General features: G+C 52.3%; 1 protein-coding gene across 2 annotated transcripts in view; it reads right to left on the reverse strand.

The window, feature by feature from the left end:
• The window catches only part of Ralb (RAS like proto-oncogene B), a 43,014-nt gene extending 32,274 nt beyond the window's left edge, over positions 1 to 10,740 (reverse strand). Inside the window, exon 1 of one of the 2 annotated variants that reach the window (XM_052736730.1) lies at positions 10,549 to 10,740. The gene's annotated coding sequence lies outside the window, so the exon portion shown is untranslated. Of the gene's footprint in view, positions 1 to 10,167; positions 10,188 to 10,548 lie in introns of those variants that run through there. The other variant, XM_052736732.1, reaches the window with a different exon arrangement.
• Between the last annotated feature and the right edge of the window lie 10,714 nt (positions 10,741 to 21,454).

The following is a 21,454-nucleotide window of genomic DNA, read 5'->3' on the forward strand; positions in this document are numbered from 1 at the left end:
AAAGTGCAGTGGGGCCCTGCCAGGTGTGCCACATGCGGCAGAGGCTGTGCAAGGGGTTTATTGGAGGAGGGGGAGAGTGAAACAGCGGAAGGTGGGGACATGAGAGGCAGGCGGGCAGGCAGACAGACAGACAGACAGAGAAACAGGAAGAAGAGAGGCAGGAGAGCGAGCTTGGCTGGCAGGCACTTTTAAGGGGTGCACGTGTCCCATGGCTGACGGTAGAAAGGCCCCTGGCAACAGGCGATGATGTCACTGCTTTGACGGCAGAGGCAGGCTGCTGTGCGGTGGAAACAGTGGGGACACCAGCAGGGATTAGAAGGACACTCTTCTATTCTAAGAATGTTCCTCTACAGGTTTGTCCTTAAGGACTCCACAACCTGGGCCGGGCGGCGGTGGCTGTGCACGCCTTTAATCCCAGCACTCAGGAGGCAGAGCCAGGCGCATCTCTGTGAGTTCGAGGCCAGCCTGGTCTACAGAGCGAGATCCAGGACGGGCACCAAAACTACACAGAGAAACCCTGTCTCGAAAAACAAAAAACAAAAAACAAAACAAAACAAAAAAAAAAGGACCTATGATGTTGGCCTCCCCAGCCCTGTGTGTAGTGTCCTTTCTCCTCCTCCCTGCCCCTCCCCCCAGCCACTTCCTGTTCACCCTCCTTATTGTGAAATTCCCATATGGCTAAGGCTTAGCCTCCCGTTGTAATGTCCTGTGCTGTGCCTGTCACGGCCAGACCTCCTTCCTGCCGGCGTTCCTCATGGACAGAGGACACTAATTCTAATTCTGCTTCTGACGTCATCGTCCTCAGGAACCACCCTGTTCATGCAGGTGCAGGGGGGAATGAGAACATTCTAAGAGGGACATGTGCCTCTTTGACTCTGAGAATAGTCGGACAATGACCCCATGAAATTGGCATTTCCCCAGGATTATCGAGCTGCCTCGTGAAGTAGACGGAGGTCTTGGTGCCAGGCAGGGGGTGGAGGGCTTGTCTCCAGGAAGAGACTTCACACAGTGACGACAGCCTGTCAACACCTTGAGGCAGAGACTGGAGCCCAGACAATGCGGGTCAGTGACAGGCAGGACCACACCTTGACCAGGACTGTTTGGCTCTGCACACCTCTTGATCTCTATTTAAGCCTGAACATCCAGCCGGCACCCTGAAGATGGACTTACAGGGGTCACTGGACCTCTTTGCTCTTCCCAATGTGGCCACATTGACCAAATCTCCTTTATCTACTTCTCACTGTCACCGGTCTGTTTAATTGGCATACTGACCACGGGCTGCTGAGCCCAGGCTCTGACTCGAACAGCCCTAGGAATACTAAGTTCCAGGCTTCTTCTCCAGCACCCCTTCCCTCACGCAACCCCACACCCCCATGCCACGAACCTCACCTGACCCGGGTTCTCCTCTGGCCCTCCACTCCACCTCCGTCCTTCACATTAGCCAGGGCCACACCAGGTAGCAAAGCTCTCCTTACTTTGACTTACTTCCTAGATTCCTGCTCTCCCACCTCCCACCCCCACAGCTGACTCTGCACACAGACCCCAAGTTAACAGCAGTCAGAGGCAGCCTGGGCTCAAGCATGCACTTTGATTACCAATCACAGAGTATATATAGAGCCTTCCCTTCCTCTAAAATGTGTAAGAAGGGACCCTCACTCTGCCGTGTGGACCTGATCTCACTTCAGAGGCCCGATATGCTGCTGTCTGTCTGTCTGCCCATCTACAGCATTAAGTAACTCTTTTAGTAAATCTCTTACCTAAAAAAAGGAGGAAAGACATTCTGACTCAGTGTCCCCTCTGAGTCCTGTATTAGTTATTTTTCTGTTGCTGTGACAAAACACCATGGCCAACTTATGGAAGAAATATTTGGGTTATGGTTCTAGAGGGTTCGAGTTCATGGCAGTGGGCATGCTCGGCAGCAATCGTGGGCATGGTGATTGGAGCAGCGACTGAGAGCTCACATTTTGAATTACAAGCACAAAGCTAAGAGAGCAAACTGGAAATGGGTGAGTCTTTAGCTCAAAAGGCTTTCAAAGGCCTTCTCCAACAGGCTGTACCCCACCCCCAGACCTCCCCAGACAGCACCACCAAACTGGGGACCAGAGGCTCAAAAACACCTGGGGAGGACATCACCTCCAAACACCACAGCCCAAACCTGCCATCGGTCTGTCCACTCACTCGCTCAGATTCCACCTGCCCTCCTGACCCCTCTAAGCGCTGACCCAGCGCATTCTTTCTGGGCTCCACTGCTGCCCCAGGCTTGGGTGACACCTTACCAGGCCCTCGCAAAGACCCCCCTGCCTCTCACCCCCATCACCACGGTTCCCAGTACCTGCACTAGCAAGCTGGCCAGGGAAGGAATTCAAGAGAAAAAAAAAAAAAATCACACAAGCAGCCTCATGTAACTCCTGTAAGATGCAGTTTTAATCCCACACCACGAGGGGCGCTCACTCCCCAGAGGCTCTGCTGATGTCCCCTGTGCCCTCTTGGTAGTGCCTGTCCTTCTAGACTTCAGACTCATTTTCCCCAGGCTGGTCCCTTCTCTAGGGCTTTTTCTCACTTGGGTTTTTCTCCCTGGTTCTGGCTCAGCGTACGACTCTTCTCACCCCTCCGCACCCTCCCTGAGCTAAGCACATCCATCCAGGCGGCTTCCTGTGCCTCCCCAGGGCAGAGCCCAGGCCCCTCTGCCTTCCTGTGGCCACACCTCATTTGGCTGTCTTCCAGGACTTTCAAACTCAACAGTTCCAAAATAGATTTCTCCATTCTTCATCCTTCCACCCCAAAAATCTGCTCCTCAGGCTGGCAAGATATCTTGGCAGGTAAAGACACTTGCTGCCAAGGCTGACAAGCTGAGTTCGATTCCTGGGACCCACATGACAGAAGGAGAGAACCTACTCCTGAAAACTGTCCTGTGAGTGTGCAAGTGCACACTCGTAAACACTCATGAATTAAATAAATACATAAATAGTAACCTAGTCAGTGTTAGCTGTCAACTTAACGTAGCCCAGAGTCACCTGAGAAAGGAGTCTCACTTGAGGGATTGATCAGATTAGAGTGGCCTGTGGGAGTGTCCGTAGAGGACTGCTGTGGGCAGGTCTGTAGAGGACTGTTGCATTGTTAACTGATGTAGGAGGACCCAGCCCACTGTGGGTGGCTCCATTCCCCGGGCAGTTGGTCCTGGGTGATACAAGAAAGCAAGCTAATTGTGAGCCTGAGAGTCTCCAAGCGGTATGTATCCTCCACGGTTTCTGCTGCGCCTGCCCTGATGTCCCTCCATGAAGTAAGTCAAATAACCCCGTTCTTCCCTAAGCTGCTTGTGGTCAGGGTGTTTATCACAACAACCAGGGAGGGAAACCAGAATATGTACTCCTTCGCCACCACCCCACCCCCACAACAGCAACTCAAGCCTAGGAGCAGGACATCAGACGTCAGTCAAGCAGGTCTGGGGGTCCTTCCAGACCCCCTTGTTTCTCCCCGGTTCTACTCACTGGTTCTCCTGACTCTGCCTCCAAAGGACCTTTCCCATCCACCCCACTCTTCCATTTTCTCTGCCCCAACCAGACTGCAGCAACCGGCCACAGCGGCCACAGCCCTGGTGCCACCTCAGCCCCTCTTCAAGCCACTGTCCACACAGGCCCCTGCAAGTGTGTGTGTGTGTGTGTGTGTGTGTGTGTGTGTGTGTGTGTGTGTGTATACACACGGGGGTCAGAGGTCAACATCAGGTGTATTCCTCAATCGTTTTCTTCCTTTATATTTTTTCCTGAGACACTATCATGCAGTCCAGGCTGTCCTTGAACTCCATGTTGTCAAGGACAACTGTCAACTCCTGATGCTCCTGTTTGCACCACCTCAGAGCTGGGGCTGTGAGTGTGCGTCTTCACACCTGGTTTTATGTGGTGCTGGGATGGAACCCAGGATTCATACACTCCAGGCAGGCACTCTACCAATGGAGCCACACCCCTGTACCTCCACCTTACTTCTGAGACAGGGTCTGGCATTGGCCTGGAGTTTACTGCTTAGGCTAGACCGGCTGGACCAACCCTGGAAAGCCTGTTTCCACCTCCTCAGCACTGGGATAACACACTCAAGGTGCCGCGCCAGCTCTGTTTAGCCTTGTCTGGTTTTAGCACGGGTTCTGGGGATTAAGTTCAGGTCCTGTGTTTGCTTGCCAAGCCCCTTAACAAATAAACTGACCCCCTAGCCCGGGGGAATTTTCTAAACCAGCAAACGCCAATGTGTTTAGCACTCGAATGGTTCACCACTGGTAAAATCTAAACCCTCCTTCTAAACAGGGTCCTTCCCCAGCAGCCCTTCCTTCCTCTCCCAATCCCTTACCAGAGCTTCCTTCCTGCGGCGAATATGGCCCAGGTTAGCAGAGTGCTCGCTCCCACGGTTGAAGCCCTGGGTTCCATTTCCAGAACCACACAAAGCTGGTGCATGGTGTGCCTCTGTAATCTCAGCTCTTAGGAGGGGGAGACAAGAGGATCAGGCTGTCCTCAGCTCCACAGGGAGTTCAAGGACAGTCTTAGCTACAGGAGAGCCTGTCTCAAAAACCAGCAGCAGCAGGCAGACCCCTGCAGCCCGTTGTGACAGGAGACCAGAGCACGGGGCCGGCGGAGATGCTTCAGTGGGTATTCACATGCCCGGAACCCGAGTAAACAGAGTGCTGTGATGTGTCTGGACTGGAACCGAAGAGGCAGAGACAAGACAATCCTTAGGGCTCACTGGCTGGCCAGTCTAGCAGAAAGGGCTAGCCCCAGGTTCAATGAGAGACCATATCTCAAAATGGGAAGGTGACTGGGCACAGTATTGAATGCCTTTAACCCAGCATTTGGGAGGCAGAGGCAGGTGGACTTCTGTTGAGTTCCAGGCCAGCCTGGTCTATATAATGACTTCCAGGCCAGCTAGGATTGCACAGTGAGACCCTGTCTCAGAAGAGAAAACAGATTGTAAGGTAGAGGGACTGGCCAGGCAGTTCAGCGGTCACTTGCCGACAAGCCCGACGACCTGAGTCCTATCTCTGGGATTCACGTGGTTGGAAGGTGAGAATCCAAGTTGTCCTCTGACCTCCACACATACACGTGTATTCAGTCTCCACACACCAAAACAAATAAATGTCTATTAAAAACCTACACAGACCAAAAATCATTTAAGCTCTACACCAAGGAGATCACTTTGTCAATGATTTTTTTTTCACCAACTTGTTTTAGAGTTGATTTAAAAGAATCTCTGCATTTCATTTAGTTTGGGGACCAGCAAGTTTTAAATTTCTAATTTCTAAAGCTGCTGCACATTTGGCTGATTAATTCTCGGGCCTGACAATGAACTGGAAGAAAGAAATGAGGTTCCAAGTATGATATGGAAGTTTCTAGAACAGCAGGAACTCCAGATGTATCTTTATCCCTTACAGTACCCACATGCTTTGGGAAGCACCATAACAAAAAACATCTCAACAGTGTATAGTCTGTTTTTTTTTTTTTTTTTTTTAAAGAAGCTAGGTGTAGCAGTACAACTTTAGTCCCAGCACTCTGGAGGCAGAGGCAGGGGGATCTCTATGACTCAGCCCACATCTGGTCTACAGAGGGAGTTCCCAGAATGGTCAGGGCTACAGGAGAGACCCTGTCTCAGAACAAAAACAAACAAAAGCTTTTAAAAAATGAAAAAAAAAAAGTGGAAGCTAGTCTTCAAGAAGGCCAGTGGCAGTCTGGACGCAACTCAGTTGCAGAATGTGAGCTCAGCATACGTGAAGTCCTGGGTTCGATCCCCAGAACCATGTAGACCATGTACGGAGGTGTACCTTTGTTAGCTCAGCACTGAGTAGGAAGAGGCAGGAGGATCAGAAGTTCACAGTTGGGACTGGAGAGATGGCTCAGTGGTTAAGAGAACTGGGTTGCTCTTCCAGAGGACCTGGGTTCAGTTCCCAGCACCCACATGGTGACTCGTATACCTTCCCAGGATCTGACAACCTGTTCTGACCTCTTCTGGCTCTTGCACACACATCAGACACATAATCTCACACAGGCATACACATACACATAAAAAATATAAAATTAAATTAAAAAAAAGAAAACAAATTTCTTGCTCATTTACTAGCAAGTGCTGTTTAGAAGTAATTGGAGCCAGGATGGAGATTTAGCTCAGTGAGAAAGCAGTTGCCTAGTGTACACAACGTCCTGCGTTTAATTCTTAGCACAGGGGACTAAAAAAATTAAGAAAGAAAAAATAAAACCAATAAAAAACAGTGGGATTCGGGGCTTGGGAGATGCCTCAGCAGGTAATGCACTTGCCTTGCAAGTGGAAGAACCTGAGTTCAATGCCCAGAACTCAGGTTAGAAAGCCTGGAGTAGTATACTCCTGAAATCCTAGCCTTGGCAGAATGGGGAGCCGAGAGGACTGGATTCCTGGAAGTCACAGACCAGCTAGCCTGGCCTACATGGCAAAGTTCAGACAAATGACAGACCCTGTCTGTCTGTCTGTCTGTCTGTCTGTCTCTCTCTCTCTCTCTCTCTCTCTCACACACACACACACACACACACACACACACACACACACACACACACTCCTCCTCCTGTGCTAGGGGGAATGGCTCAGGGGTAGAACAGTTGCCTAACATACACAAGGTCCTGAGTTCAATCCTCAGCAGCACAGGAAGTAAGGTTCTAGTATTCTGCCTTCCTGGAAACAGTTCACAGAGTTCCATCCCAATAGTTCTGGTTGTCATTACAGTGCCTCAAGCTGGCAAGTCTCCAAGGATGAGATGAATGGGGGAGGGTTAGTCACAGAATCCAGAGAGGTTCACCATGATGGAACGATACAGCACAAACTCCCAGGCTTCGAACTGTGGTGATATTGTGTTCCCCAATATATCGTGCACCCTAATAAATTTATCTGGGGTTAGAGAACAGAACAGCCACTAGATATAGAGGACAAAAAATGGTGGCACACACGCCTTTAATCCTAACATTCCAGAGGCAGAGATCCATCTGGATCTCTGTGAGTTCAAGGCCACACTGGAAACAGCCAGGCATGGTGACTCATGCCTTTAATCCCAGAAAGTGAGGGCAGAAAGCAGAAAGGTATTTAAAGCATGAGAATGAGGAACTAGATGCTGGTTAAGCTTTTAGGCTTTGAGCAGCAGTTCAGCTGAGATTCATTCTGGATGAGGACTCAGAGGCTTCCAGTCTGAGGAAACAGGATCAGCTGAGGAACTGGCGAGGTGAGGTGGCTGTGGCTTGCTCTGCTTCTCTGATCTTCTAGCGTTCACCCCAATACCTGGCTCCGGGTTTGATTTTACTAAAAAGACCATCTAACAATTCGTGCTACATCAAACTTTTTATGGAGCCTTAAGCCAAGGCAGGAACCTTGAAGAACTTCAAGGCAAGAATGAAGATTTTTTTTCTTCCATTTTTTGTATGAGTTTACGTAGATGTGTACTATCTGCTTGTGCTGTAGGTGCTCTGCACACAAGTGCACATGCATGTTGAGGTCACTCGGCACACATGTACACATGCATGCTGAGGCTGCTCTGCACACATGTGCACTTGCATGTTGAGGCTGCTCTGCACACATGTACACATGCATGTTGAAGCCGCTCTGCACACATGTGCACATGCATGTTGAGGCCGATCTGCACACATGTACACATGCATGTTGAGGCTGCTCTGCACACATGTGCACACATGTTGAGGCCGCTCTGCACACAAGTGCACATGCATGTTGAGGCCGCTCTGCACACATGTGCACACATGTTAAGGTCACTCTGCACACATGTGCACTTGCATGTTGAGGCTGCTCTGCACACCACACATGTTGAGGCCGAAGTTCACGTCAGGAATCACCCTCAATCTGACTCAGAGCTCACTGATCTGGTGAATCTCAGGCTCTGGCCCACTGTCTCCAGGGAGCCCGTCTCCACCTTCCCATGCTGAAGTTCAGCAGGCTGCTGTGCCCACTGGGCATTAATTTGGGCTCTGGGGATTGAAACTCCAGATCTTACTGCTTGCAAAGCAAGTGCTTTAACCACTGGGCATCTTCCTAGCCTAAGAATTAAAACTCTGAGGCTCCATCCCCAGTACCAAATCAAACACACAGACAAAACACACAGAACACACAACACCTCCTACCAAGAACTCTCCAGACTCCATTTACAGTTACAACTCTCATGTTCCTATATTTTTGTTGTTGTTGTTTGTTTTTTGGTTTTTGGTTTTTCGAGACAGGGTTTCTCTGTGTAGTTTTGGTGCCTGTCCTGGAACTTGCTCTGTAGATCAGGCTGGCTTTGAACTCACAGAGATGCTCCTGCCTCTGCCTCCTGAGTGCTGGGATTAAAGGTGTGTGCCACCACCTCCCGGCTTAAATGTGGCTGGCCTCGAACTTGTGATCCTCCTGCCTCCACCTCCTTCAGCAAATTCTACCAGAGTGTTCCACCACAATGGGCTCATTTTCCTATCTTTATGTGTCTAGGTCCTATTTTCCAAAAGCTATCCAGTAACTCACACCCACACTTTTCTCACAAAGAAGCCTGGAAAAACACGTCCTCAGGCACAGTAAAACCTTGCTGGGACCTCAGATAAGAGCAGCCACTGTTTCCAGTGGGAAGTAAGTGGAAAGGAAGGGGAGGGGCCGAGGTGCCACACTGGTGGAGTGTGTGCCTGGTCGTGCACAAGGCCCGGGTCCAACTACACACACACACACACACACACACACACACACACACACACACACACAACAACAACAACAAATAAAAATAAATCTAACAAATACATACATATATATAGACACATACATACACACACAACGTACAAATAAAAATAAATCTAAAATACATATATATATATATGTATGTATATACACACACATACACACATATGCACAGATACATCCCAGCTCCAGCCCGTGGCTCCCTGGCTTGCTGCTTTGGGGGCTGTAGCAAAGCAGTGTGTCACGGAGGGAGTACATGATAACAGAAGCTATCTACCTCTCGGTAGACAAGAAGCAAAGTCAAGAAGAGAACAGCATCTCCACATCCCCTGTGAAGGCCCAGAGAGACTATACCCCACCAACTCCGACAGCTTCACAGGCTGCTGATCCAAACTCCAGTCCTTACACTCTCAAGGCAAATGCGTTAACCACTGAGCCTCCGCACGAGACTCTTGGCGGGCATTTCATCAAATCCTAGCACCGCCCCCACCCCCACAGAGAGTATCTGAAACACTTCCTACTGGACTTGGCACTGACAGTGGGGGTGGGTGACCAACGTTTTCACGGCTGCATTGATGCTGGAGTTCTGAGAAGAGAAAGGGCCTCCTCTGGACCATAGCACTAAGAAAGTTCCAGAATCAGGCTGGGGATTTGGCTCAGATGGTAGAACTCTTGGGCATATATAGGAAGCCCTGGGTTCCATCCCCAGCACTGCATGGTAGAGCACGCAGTTACCACAGCACTCAAGGCTAGAGGCAGGAACATCAGAAGTCCCAGGTCAGCCTGGGCTACAGAAGACCGCGTCTCACACACACAAGGTCCAGCGTCCATCCTTGGCTCAAGTCTCCTGTTCTTCCAATATTCAACGCCTCCTTTCCCGGTCCCCCTGCTTCTCACCACTTCACAAAGCCAGGCTTAAGAGGCACCGCTTGTGTTCTCAGGCTTGACATCCAAGAATCTTGCTCTGTTTAAGGCAACCTTCACTTGCACATCTAAAACGCATGTCCTCCCTTCCTCTCTGATAAGCCTTGTTCATTCAGTATCCTCCAAACTTAAGAAAAGTGATTAGGGAATCAAGGCAGAGCAAGTTCTCTGTCAACCGCGGTTGACGGCAAATCAAAGAATAACCTGTCCACTGGATACTCCAGACCCTCTCCCAGAAGAACACCCTGCTATCATCCAAGTCCCAAGGTTCTAGTATTCACTCGGAAATGGACACAGTGGGAGGAAGACGCCGCTGTGGGTGTGGCGCTCTCTGGGACTCCAGGTCGGAGCCATGCACCCGGCGCCAACACGCCCGTGCCGGGAAAACCCTTCAAGCCACCGTGCTTCCAGAAGCCACCTTCGATGCTAGTCACGCTCCGAAAGGTATTTGGAGGATAGGATCAAAAAGTAATTCACAACCAACCAAGCTCCTTCCAAACTTCAGGAACCCAGCCCCCAGGTCACCCAAGTACAAGTTCCTACCTTTAAGAAAGAAGTTTGGGCAACATTTTATCGCTCTGAAAGGGACTGAGGAAGCGGACCAACTCAGGCGGGAGGCCCGAAAAGGCAGGAAGTGGTCATTTGTGGGAAAAGGGAAGGACAGGCGGCAAAGGAAGAGAAACTGGGGCGCCTCCCCCATGTCCTCAGCACCCCCAGATCCGGCTGGGAGGCCCTCCGGCTTTCCCAAGGGACACCTCCCAAGCCAAGCGGGGCGCGGCCCGGGGCGTTGTCCTTCTTCAGGGGACATGTCCCTTCCTCCCAACGTGGAACTAGGAGGCCCGCGATCGCGCGGGGAGCGCACCACTTCCCTATCCCAGGGCGCACCCCGCGCCTACGGTTCCCTGCGGGGCGCAGCATCCTTACCTGGGGGACCCGTCCCACCGCGGCTCCGGCCGTGCGCACAAACAGACTCGCCGTTCTCACGCGCGCCCCGCCCCGTCCTGGGGCCGGACCCCAGCTGTTCCGACTCGATTTGTCATTGAGCAGTCGTGAGCTCGCGTCCCCACCCCCCGGAGCGCGTTCCCGCGGTCCGCCCGGCAACCCTGGCCTCTCCAGAGCCGGCCCTCCCTTCCGCTCTCCGAGGCCACGCCCACCGACCAATCCGAAGCGGCACCTCCAAACTTCCGCCAGTGAGGAAGCGCCTTGAGTGCAGGGGCGTGGCCCCGTGAGGCGGCCCCGCCCACCCCTCCTTCCTTTTGGCTCCTCCGCGGGACGAGCGCACGTGACCGCTGCTGCAGTGGCGGAGCTTGGGAACTGGTCTGGGGACGCCGGGCGTGGGCGGGTGCACTCCCGGGGAAGCCAAAGCAAGGCCAGAGTAGTGGAAAAAAAAAAACCGAGAAGGAGAGAGCTGATAGACAGAATCCAGTGAGGAGGACGAGGCGGCCAAGTGTGCCCTTGCGCCCTGGTGTGGAAGGGGACAAGCAGTTTTGGAGACCCTTGCCCAGGAGCTGGAAACTACAGGTGGCGCGCCTCTAGCTTGGCCTATCACATCCTATTAGTAAAGGAGTTACAGCTGTTACCTTGACCTAGGTCACATTCAAGGGCTGGAGCCGTCACCCAAGCCGTAGCCTGCGGCAAGAACTACAGACAAGCTGCCCTGCCATCACCCTCTTACTCACAGAAGCTTGGAATTTTCTAATAGGATTTCGACTAGGATTGATTTTCCTAGCCACTTCCCACCGCCACAGTTGTGTGATACACCCCCACCCCCCACCCCCACCCCCACCCCCCGCCAAGGCGCCTTTCACTGTATGGCAATAATTCAATGCTTGTCTCTAATCTTTAAGGAGGGAAACAGTGATAACGGTAGCCCGCACTGTGTAATTACTCTTCTTGATAATTCTAAATTAGGGTACATGTTTATTGTTTCTGAGGCTTTGTGCTTTGTTTAAATGGTTCCGTACCAGCACCTAACAGACTCAGTCCTCCCACTGACAGTACAGGCGGAAACGGGGTCTTGGGGCAAGGCAGCTGGCCGGGAGGGTAAAGGCACGATAGCCTCAACCTGAGGCGGAACCCTGGGGTCCACATAATGGAAAGGGAAAACTGGCTCCCTCAAGCTGTCCTCTGACTTGCTCTGTCTCTCTCTGTCTCTCTGTTTCTCTCTCTCTCTCTCTCTCTCTCTCTCTCTCTCTCTCTCTCTCTCTCTCTCTCACACACACACACACACACACACACACACACACTAATAAATAGGTAGATAGATGATAGATAGATGGATGGATGGATGGATGGAAATTTAAAAGATTGCTTTAAAAAGAAAGATACAAAACCAGCTGGTGTCCTAAGGGAGAAGGACTAGGAAGCTTTTTAAAAATAGATTTACGTGGATGGTGTTTCACCTGCATCGCATGTATGCACACCATGTGGGTGCCTGGGACCTGCATAGGGCAGAAGAGGGTGTGGATCCCCTGGAACTGGAGTGACAGGTGGTTGTGAGCCATCATGTGGGTGCTGGGGACTGAACCTGGGTCCTCTGCAAAAGCAACAAGTGCTCTTAACCGCTGAGTCATCTCTCCAGACCCTACACCAGGCATCTTAAAACAGCATGCAGAGTTCATAACCTGGGGGAATCACACCAAAGCCTGCTGGAGTCAGGAAGTGTAGCTAAAGGAGAATGCCTCCCTGTGACTAGCAGTCACTTGATTAGAGTCACCAAACCTCGGGCACCGTGTCTCGGTTTCCCAGCTAGCCAGCAGGAGCAGCCCCTCTGAGCTGTAGGTACACATGGAGTTGGCAGGACAGACCAGAGGTGGACTTCCACAGTGAGGGACAGCAAAGGTTACCTCAGAGCTTCGTGTGCGTGAAATTCTTCCCCAGGCAGACCCCCTTGATCAAATGATAGATAGCTCAAACGGTAAAGCTGTCTCTCCACAAGTGAATTGAGTACTTCAGGAGATAGAGGCAGGAGCTGGGTCACAGACAGGCCAGGATCAGATGGGCCAGAATTTCCCTGTGTCCTGTCCCCTGCCCACCCCCCCACCTCCACCCCCACCATGTAGCCTCCCCGGCTCTGACCCACCTTTCCTAGAGTGTGTGACTGCTGTTCCTTTCCCTTACAAACAGGATGCACTGGGCTGTTTGAAAGGCTGACTCACACTCTGCCCCTAGAATGCATGGATCCCACTGGGACCCATCAGCAGAGTCATGTTGAAGGTCTAGACAAACCAGGGCCACCAGAGAGGGACAGACACGGAGAAGAAGCAGGACTTGGGTGCGGGGCTCTCACACAAGACATGTGCCCTACCATGGAAAAGGCACTGAGATGCCTCAGGCCAGGTCTCAGGTGGCCCTTGTCCTCCATGCTGCTGCTTCAGGGGTCTCCACAGCAAGAATGCATGATGCCCAGGCAGATCTGGGAGGGTCCTCTAATCTGCTGATGGTGTCAAGAGAAGATTCTACACACTCCCGCCCTCCTTCAGAAGCATCTGCTGGGCTGTTTGGTGAGCACCAACAGGGCAGTAGGGAACGCTGAACTTCCTCCATGTCTGTGGTTCACTGGGGCCACCCCATGACTCCTGAGCACAAATGGCCCATCTGTCATTTCTAGAGTAGAGCTCTACTTCAGTGGCTGGGGTGCTCCCTCTAGGGCAGGATCAGGAACGGGTCCTTCCAGGGAGGAGGAAGGGAGCCAGTGGTGAGGGCCCTTCCCTGCTGGAAGTGGTCAGCCTGGGAGTTTGTCCCTGTGCCTTGTCTAACAGGGCTGTAGTAGTGATGGGTACAGGGACCGTTGGACCCCTACTTTCTTCCCAGCTATGGGTACTGGCGCTGCTGCTGCTGCTCCAGTTCCGGTTCTGACCAAGGCTCCCCTCTTCCCTGGGAGCTCAGTTCTCTGCCCTGCCCAAAGGCAGAGGAGGTAACTGCACGCATCCCGCATCCCTCTCAAGGGCGGTTTCCAGAGGCCGACCTTCCCCACGACTCAGCAGCTCATGTAGTGGGAGGTGTGACTGAGGGAACAGGGAGAATCCATTCTGATGAAGGAGGGCTTGGAATGATCTAGAAAAGACTGGGTATGTTCCTCCCATTGAGGGGTTGTTTACTGTGCCTTTGGAGCCGCAGAGACTAGGCTGCTGCAGTGGCAGCTCCCAGGGCTGGTGGCAGGGGTGGCAATGTTGGTGAAATCCTGCCTTACAAGCAGGGTCAGCAGTTCAGCCCTCAGAACCCACCTGTCCTTTGTTTAAGGCGTGGTGCAGTGGCACACACCTGGGGCTCCTGTGCTGGGGACGCAGAGACAGGAGGATTCCTGGGGCTCACGAGCCAGTCACCCCAGACTACTTGTGAGTTCTCGGCGTCAATGTCTTAGGAACAAGGTGGACTGGGGCCAGAGAGATGCCTCAGAGGTTAAGAGCACATGCTGTTCTTGCAGAGGACCTGGGTTCAGTTCCCAGCTCCCACATGGCGGCTCACAGCTGCCTGTAACTCCAGTTCTGGAGGACCCAATGCCCTCTTCTGACATATTCAGGCTTCTGCGCACACACAGGGCACATATATATGTTGAGGTACACACACATTATACATATATATACATGTGTGTGTGTGTGTGTGTGTGTGTGTGTGTATATATATATATATATATATATATATATATATATATATATGGATGGTCCCTGAGGAATGACAGCCAAAGTTGTCCTCTGACTTGCACCCTCATGTGCACACACACGTATGCACATTCATGTACATACATACATGTACACACACGTGAATGAATAAGTAAATTTTAAAAAATAGCTCTGTCAGCACATGCTGTGTGACCTCAGGCAAATCTCTTCACCTCTCTGAGCTTTATCTGTATGCTTCAGTCCAGGTCTACCTTCTGTACCAGGAGAGCCCACCACCTGACTTCTATTTAGTGCAGAGAGCCTCCTCCCTCCACCCTAGGCCCCGCCCTGCTTCTGAAATCACACACACACACACACACACACACACACACACACACACTAGATTCTGGACTAGAGGGAAACCCTTGAAGTTGAAGGACATTGGCCCTCCCCTTTCTGACCCAGGCTGGCTCATTCTAAGGGTAAAAACAACCTCGTGGGCAGACCCCACCCCCACCCCCATCCTTTCTTTGTTTTCCAGATTCCGGGGAAACACCAGGTCCTCGGTGCTTTCCTTCCTGGCTCCCCCACCCTCCTTCCAGAAATCCCCCAACCGCTGCCAAGCTTTGACACAAAGAGAACTGCAGCCTGTGTGGTCACCTAGGCCACAAGCCCTCCCTCCCCCGAGTCAGCACATGACTCCCGGGGATACAGGAGAGGAGTAAGCGAGAACGGGGCAGATACTCTGAGGAGGGCTCAGTGGTCGCCCATGTTAAAGATGCTTTGGGCATTGAGGCCCCTGGCCAGGCTGGGTTCCCCTGTGCATGGCATGGTGGAGCCTACTGTAAGCCCTGTGCTTGTGCGGTGGAGGCACCTGGAGACAGAATCTGGCACCTGACGGGCGTCTGGGAGGCAGTTCTGTCTCTCCTTGGCATTGGTTGGGCAGTAAACAGGGAGTCACACCCACCCTCCAGGCCCCAGGAGAATGTACCACCTGAAGGCCCTCCTCCATCTTTGCTGAATTCAAAGCCTCAGCACACCAGACTTACTGCCCCCAAGGTGAGAGTGGGAGACCTGTGGGTGAGGGTGGGAACCGGGCTGGGGCTGGGGGTGAGCTCAGCAGATGGGTGCCTGGGCTGCTCTCCTCAGGCTGGGGGTTCCGTCACCAGCACCACGCAAGGGAACTGGATTCCAACTGGGGAAGCCCAGACTTGGAGACACACAAGGAAAAGAAAGTCCTGCCCCGTCCATCTTCTCTGCCCAAACTCAAGGCAACCCGGAGAACAAGCCCATACTTTCCACCTTCTCTCCCAGGAAGGGCTGCAGGGACAGAGTCCAGGGCAAAGACTGACTCATCCTGAGTCAGGGATGACACCTCCCAGCCAGCTCTTCTACCCTCCCTGCCTGCCAACAAGCCAGGGCACAGGGCGCCACTCCTTCCTAGGTGACTCCCTCAGTCCCTGATAACACTCAGTCCTTCAACCCCGCCCGAGACGGAGGCCCTCCTCCTAAGGCTGGCTACGTGATGCCTGGACCCTGGACCTTGCTGCCTCTCCTTCCCCTGTCCCGTGACTCACCCCCCACCCCAACCTTCTGCTGTCTGTGGCTGTCACTCCTGCCCTTCTAATGCAGGTAAAGTGACTATCCAGGCAGGAGTGGAGATATTCTAAAGAGACGCTCGTGCCTCTTTAGAATTGGAATTTCTGCAGGAATCTTCTGGCGGGAGAAAGAAAAGACTGGCACCTGGTACCAATCACCGGGGATCTCATCTCTGAGGAAGAGATTTCACACAGTTCTGACAACTAGTCAGACCATCTTGTAGGAGAGAATGGGACCTAGACAATGGTAGGCCAGTGACGGGCAGGATCACACCTTGGCCAGGACTGCTTAGCTATCCACATTCCTGGCCCTCTATTTAAACCTAAACCCCATGCAGGCCTGGGGTGTGGGGAGGGTGGGAGGGTATTGCCAGGGCACACTGAACAAATCTTTCTCTGCTTTTCATATTTCTTGTCTCTTTAATAGACCTATTGAGGACCAGTGCTTGTTAGGGCCACAAGGCCCAGGCTCTGACCCTACCAGCTTTAGTAACAGAAATGGACTCTCCCAAAGGCCTCTCTGTGAGCCCTGTTCATCTGCGTCTTGCACCCCAGCCCTGCCTGCTCCAAGAAGACTATATCTAACCACTGTCTTCCTGCGCCTGACTGGAGCAAGAAAGGAAAGATGCCTCCATCCAGTGTCTACCGCGTCCTGGCTAAGGCACACCATGACGTCAGTCACATGGCCCCTTTCACAAGTACAGAAGCGAGGCTTCCCAAGTGGAGATTTCACAGGCTTTGGTGCAAGCCACCCTCCTGGTAGTGTGAAGCAGGCTGCTGGAGGTTTCCTGGGAGAGTGGGGATAAAGCTCACCTAATTGGGCCTGAGAAGTGAAGGGAGCAGGGGGAAGGCCAAGGCTGGGTCCTGAGACACACAGGCCCAAGGAGGGAGCCCATGGTGACTCGGCCCACAGTGGCTGGCCTCAGTGGGGCTGTCTGGAGAAGAGCAAAGTGTAAATTTCAAGAACTACAGCAACAGCAGAAATCCTGGAATAACAGGAAACACCCCCATCCCCACCTACCTTGCAGACAGGAAGCTTCAGGACGATTCCTGGAACAAATCCCTGCAGACTTCCTGTGCAGATCGAGGTCCTGTGACCTCAGGGTCCAGAGACAGTTCTGTGAGACCAAGCCACTGTCCTCACTGCTCAGTTCTTCTCTCAGGGTTTAGTGGTTCCTTGCACATTTCCCTGAAGCTTTGACTTTCCACAACCAGAGTCTGTATGTCTCAATGATGAGTGTGTGTGTGTGTGTGTGTGTGTGTGTGTGTGTGTGTGTGTGTGTGTGTGTGTGTGCTTGTGCCACAGCACACCAAAGGTGGAGCTTACCTGTCTCTTTTCCTTGTTATAGGTACAGATCTGAGCCCCAGGGCACCCACTGGGATCTCTGGGTTCTTGTGTCCCAGGACAAAGAATTGTACCAGAAACACATGGTTAGAAATAGAGCTGGATGGTGGTGGTGGCACATGACTTTAATCCCAGCACTTGGGAGGCAGAGGCAAGTGGATCTCTGTGAGTTTGAGGCCAGCCTGGTCTACAGAGTGAGTTCCAGGACAATCAAGGTTACATAGAGAAACCCTGTTTCAGGGAGAGAAAAAAAAACAGACAGACAGAAAGAAATAGAGACAGTTCTTGAGGTAAAGTGTACTGAATATGGTGGTGCATCACTTGGGAGGTAGAGGCAGGAGGTAGGGGCAGGCAGATCTCAGTGAGTTCAAGGCCACCCTGGTCAACATAACAAGTCCCAGGCCAACCAGAGCTACAAAATGAGATCTATGTGTGCATGTGTATAGAGGCCAGAGGACAACCTCATCTGTCAGTCCTCAGCCATCATTCACCTTTTAATTTGTGTATATATATTCAGACAGCGCCTCTCATTGGCCTAAACCTTGCCAAGTAAGCTAGACAGCCTCTGCCTGTCTCTACTCCCCCAGCACTGGGAATACAAGCACATGCCACCATAGCTTGGCGCTTTTTTTTTTTTTTTGGACATAGCTTTTGGGGATCAAATTCAGCCCTTGTGCTCACAAGGCAAGCACTTCACGGAATGTTATCTCCCCAACCCCTCCACCTGTTATTCCTGCCACCTTGAGTCTACCAAATTCACTCCAGCTGGAGAACCAAGCCTTCAACATGAACTCACAGAAGACGTTTCATATTCAAGCCAGAACAGTCCCTGAGGCCCTCTGTCCCCTGAGGAGTCCGTGACAGAAAGCTCATCCTCCCTCTGGCCCCCAGGGCTCTGCTAGGTGGCTGGCTTTGACCTCCACTGACACATCAGGCCTCTCCCCTTAGAGCTGACTTCATGTTCATCATGAATGTTGCTGGACGCCCAAGAAAAGGCCCCGTGGGAACATGTGGAGGAGGCAGGGCTGCCAAGGGAGCCTCTTCACCCAAGATTCACTTCCCATCAACTTGGGAAGACAGAGGCTGCAGCCAGTGACCCAGGTCCCCAACCTCCATCTTCCATCTTTTCAACCCGTGAAGACTGGCCAAACCACCCCCACCCAGCTTTCCCCCCATGGGGCATATTAACTGTGTTTTGGATTCTACAGCCCCGGTTGGTAAGCACAGTCCAGGGTGTTCCATAAAGGGCTTAGATGGGAAAGTAGCTCTGGGGTCTGAGTCCTGGTGCTGGGTTGGCAAGTATCCACACTCAGGGCGGCCTGAAGGAAAGGCACTTGGCCAGCCACCAGGCAGGGTGACTGCTAACGAACACATGTGTTCTGGGCCATCAGCCCTGTGTGGTCAGCACACCTGGGCAGGGGGCGCAGAGGGCCAGGGTCCCTACAGTCTCTGTCTTGCTCAGGAGGGCCTGATCCAGCTCCAGCTGCCTGAGGTGGTCACAGATGTTTATTGCCTGTCCTCTTCCTCTCTCTCTCTCTCTCTCTCTCTCTCTCTCTCTCTCTCTCTCTCTCTCTCCTTCACTTTCCCTGGAGGAGATCTGTTCAGGGGCTTTAATCACGTATTCCTTTACCACCCCGGAACACAGTAGGCACTCGGGATGGTTAATATTATCAACTGGACAGGATCAAGAATGGCCTAGAAGAAAAACTTTTATGCAAGACCATGATGAACTTTCTAGATTGGATTGTATCGGGAAGACCCATTCTAAATGGGCAGCACTATCCCATGCCGTAGAGTACTGGACAGAATGGAAAGGAAGACTCGAGCCGAGCACCAGCCTCCATCTCCGCATCCTAACTGGGGATGCCATGTGACTTCCGGGTACCTGTCACGGCGGTGAGAAAAGTGGCTGATACAGTGCTCAGTGTGCCTGTGAGAGCCCACACTCCAACAGCTCAGAACCGGAATGCTGGAGCCCAGCTCCGCCACCCTGGCTGTCTGAGTGCCAGGGTCTTCACATGCATGCGTGCACAGTGACAAGCCCCACTTCAGAGCTAGGGCGGCGTCTCCTACATCAGCGATTGTGCTCATTTCCTAAGGGGACGGTGGTGATCGGATGATGGGTGGGGACAAAAAGATCAAATCCAGTTTGGGGACACGGGTTCCTGGGTTCCCCATGACATACTGCGTGAATTGCCCTGGTGGCACTTGTGGTGTGAGTACTGGACACAATGATGGGACCTTTACCTGAGGCCCGCAGGGTCCAACCATAGGCTAAGGGAAGCCGGGGGGGGGGGGGGGGGGGGGGGGAACGGGACCACGGACGACACGGACACACGCTGCTTTCATCTAAGCTTTAAGTCATGGTTCTGCACTGCATATGGAAGCAAAAAGACAACCCTGCCAGGGGACAGACGGCAGGACGAAGGACGTGGTCCACTCAACAGTCTGGAAGTAGCCATGGCAAGCCCTGCTTGGGGAGTTTATTCTGGGTGACGCTAACACCTGCTGTGGTGTCTGGAGTCAGACATTAGAATACAGGCAGGGAGTTCACCCAGCCTGGGCCTGACTCCGGCTCCATCCAGTTCTCTCACGGCGTCTCCTTCCGTCCCCGTGTTGGGGAAGAGAACTCAGTCCATCCTTCTGGACTGGAACGTGGGGGCAGAACTAGGCCACCACCAAGTCTGCTCACCGGAAGTTTGCAAAGCCTGCTGTCCGGAGGTGCGGCTTCAGGGACAGAAACACCGATCTCAGGCCCAAGAGGGAAAAAGACTCGGCAGGGGCTGGAGAGAGAGATGGCTAAGTGGTTAAGAGGACTTACTGCCCTTGCAAAGGACGAGGTTCAGTCCCACAACCTCCCGTAACTCTGCTGACTTCTGGTCTCTGTGGGCTCCGGCATGCACATGACGCACATATACACTCACTCGGGCACTGTGGTGGTTTCAATGAAAACGGTCCTCAGAAGCAGTCAGTGTTTTGTCTTTTACTCTGAGCTTTGGGTCCCCCTTAGGCAATAATTCTTTAAAAACAACTGCTAACCAAGAGTTAAAAAGAACTCTCCAAGTTCTTCTTCTGCAGGCACTCGTTAGTGCCAGCATCCACCTGCCTCTTGCTCTGCAGGGCTATGGAGAGGCAGAAGGCTGCCAGGACCCCTGGGCCAGGCTCCCGAGCTCTCCTGGCCTTAGGCCCCTCCCCTTTACCATGGATGTTTTAATTACTGTCTTAGTTACTTTCCAATTGCTATGACAAAACACCAGAACCAAGGCAACTTAGAAAACATTGAATTTGGGGCTCACAGTCCCAGAGGGTTAGTCCATGAACATCATGGCGGGAGCATGGCGGCAGGCAGGCAGGCACGGTGCTGGAGCAGTAGGAAAACCTAACTTTAGCTATCTCAACGTCCGTTTCCTTCCAGCTCGTCTGACGGCAACACATCTCTCTCTCAGGCTGGTTCCACTTCCTGTCTGCAGGCTCCCTGGCAGACAGCCCACAGCGCTGGCAGCTCCAGTCCCCTGGGGTCTCCAAGGCAATCCATGTTGCTTTTTTTAACAGCTTTATGTAACGGCCTCCAGGCCTCCATTCAGGAATGCCCCTGCACACACCTGGCCTCAGCAGCTCTCCTTAACGTATGTGAGGGAGACTCCACAATGTGTTTACTCCTGTATCCTTCATGACTCTAGGCCAGAACCAAGAGGATGAACTTGTTAAGTCCGGCTGCCTGCTTGGTCTGGAACCTGGGTCCCTCTGTGAATTACATTTGTATATGTTTTGATTTATTGACGCTTTCCTTTGTAGAATAAGCTTTCCTTTGCTTTAGGAGCAGAAGATTCCCAGGTATATCCTTTTCATAAGTTGGAAGCTTAGCTGGGTGGGGTCCTGCCCTGAGGGCACTATTCTCTCTTTCCATTTCACATCAGGCCTTTCTTTAAATGCCTCATCTCTTCCAGCAAGACTTGGCCCCAACATTAAGCTTCCCAGTGCTCTCTTTCTCCTCAAACTGTATATTTTGTATCTCTTTTTGCCCTGCCTGAGGCATTGTGGACATGCATAAGAGTGTCCATTAAGTTCCACTGCCAGCATTTATGTTAGTTGGTTTTATGTCAACTTGACACAAACTAGAGTCATTGGAGAGGAGGGGGCCTCCACTGAGAAAATGTCTCCACAGGCTCCTGCTGTAGCAAGCCTGTAGGGCATTTTCTTTATTAGTGGTTGATGCGAGAGGGCCCAGGCCATTTGGGGTGGTGCCACCCCTAGGCAGGTGGTCTTGGGTTCTATAAGAAAGCAGG

Source organism: Peromyscus californicus, unplaced genomic scaffold, assembly GCF_007827085.1.
Source record: "Peromyscus californicus insignis strain IS unplaced genomic scaffold, ASM782708v3 Scaffold_14__1_contigs__length_90479793_seg_2, whole genome shotgun sequence".
Lineage (NCBI taxonomy): Eukaryota > Metazoa > Chordata > Mammalia > Rodentia > Cricetidae > Peromyscus > Peromyscus californicus.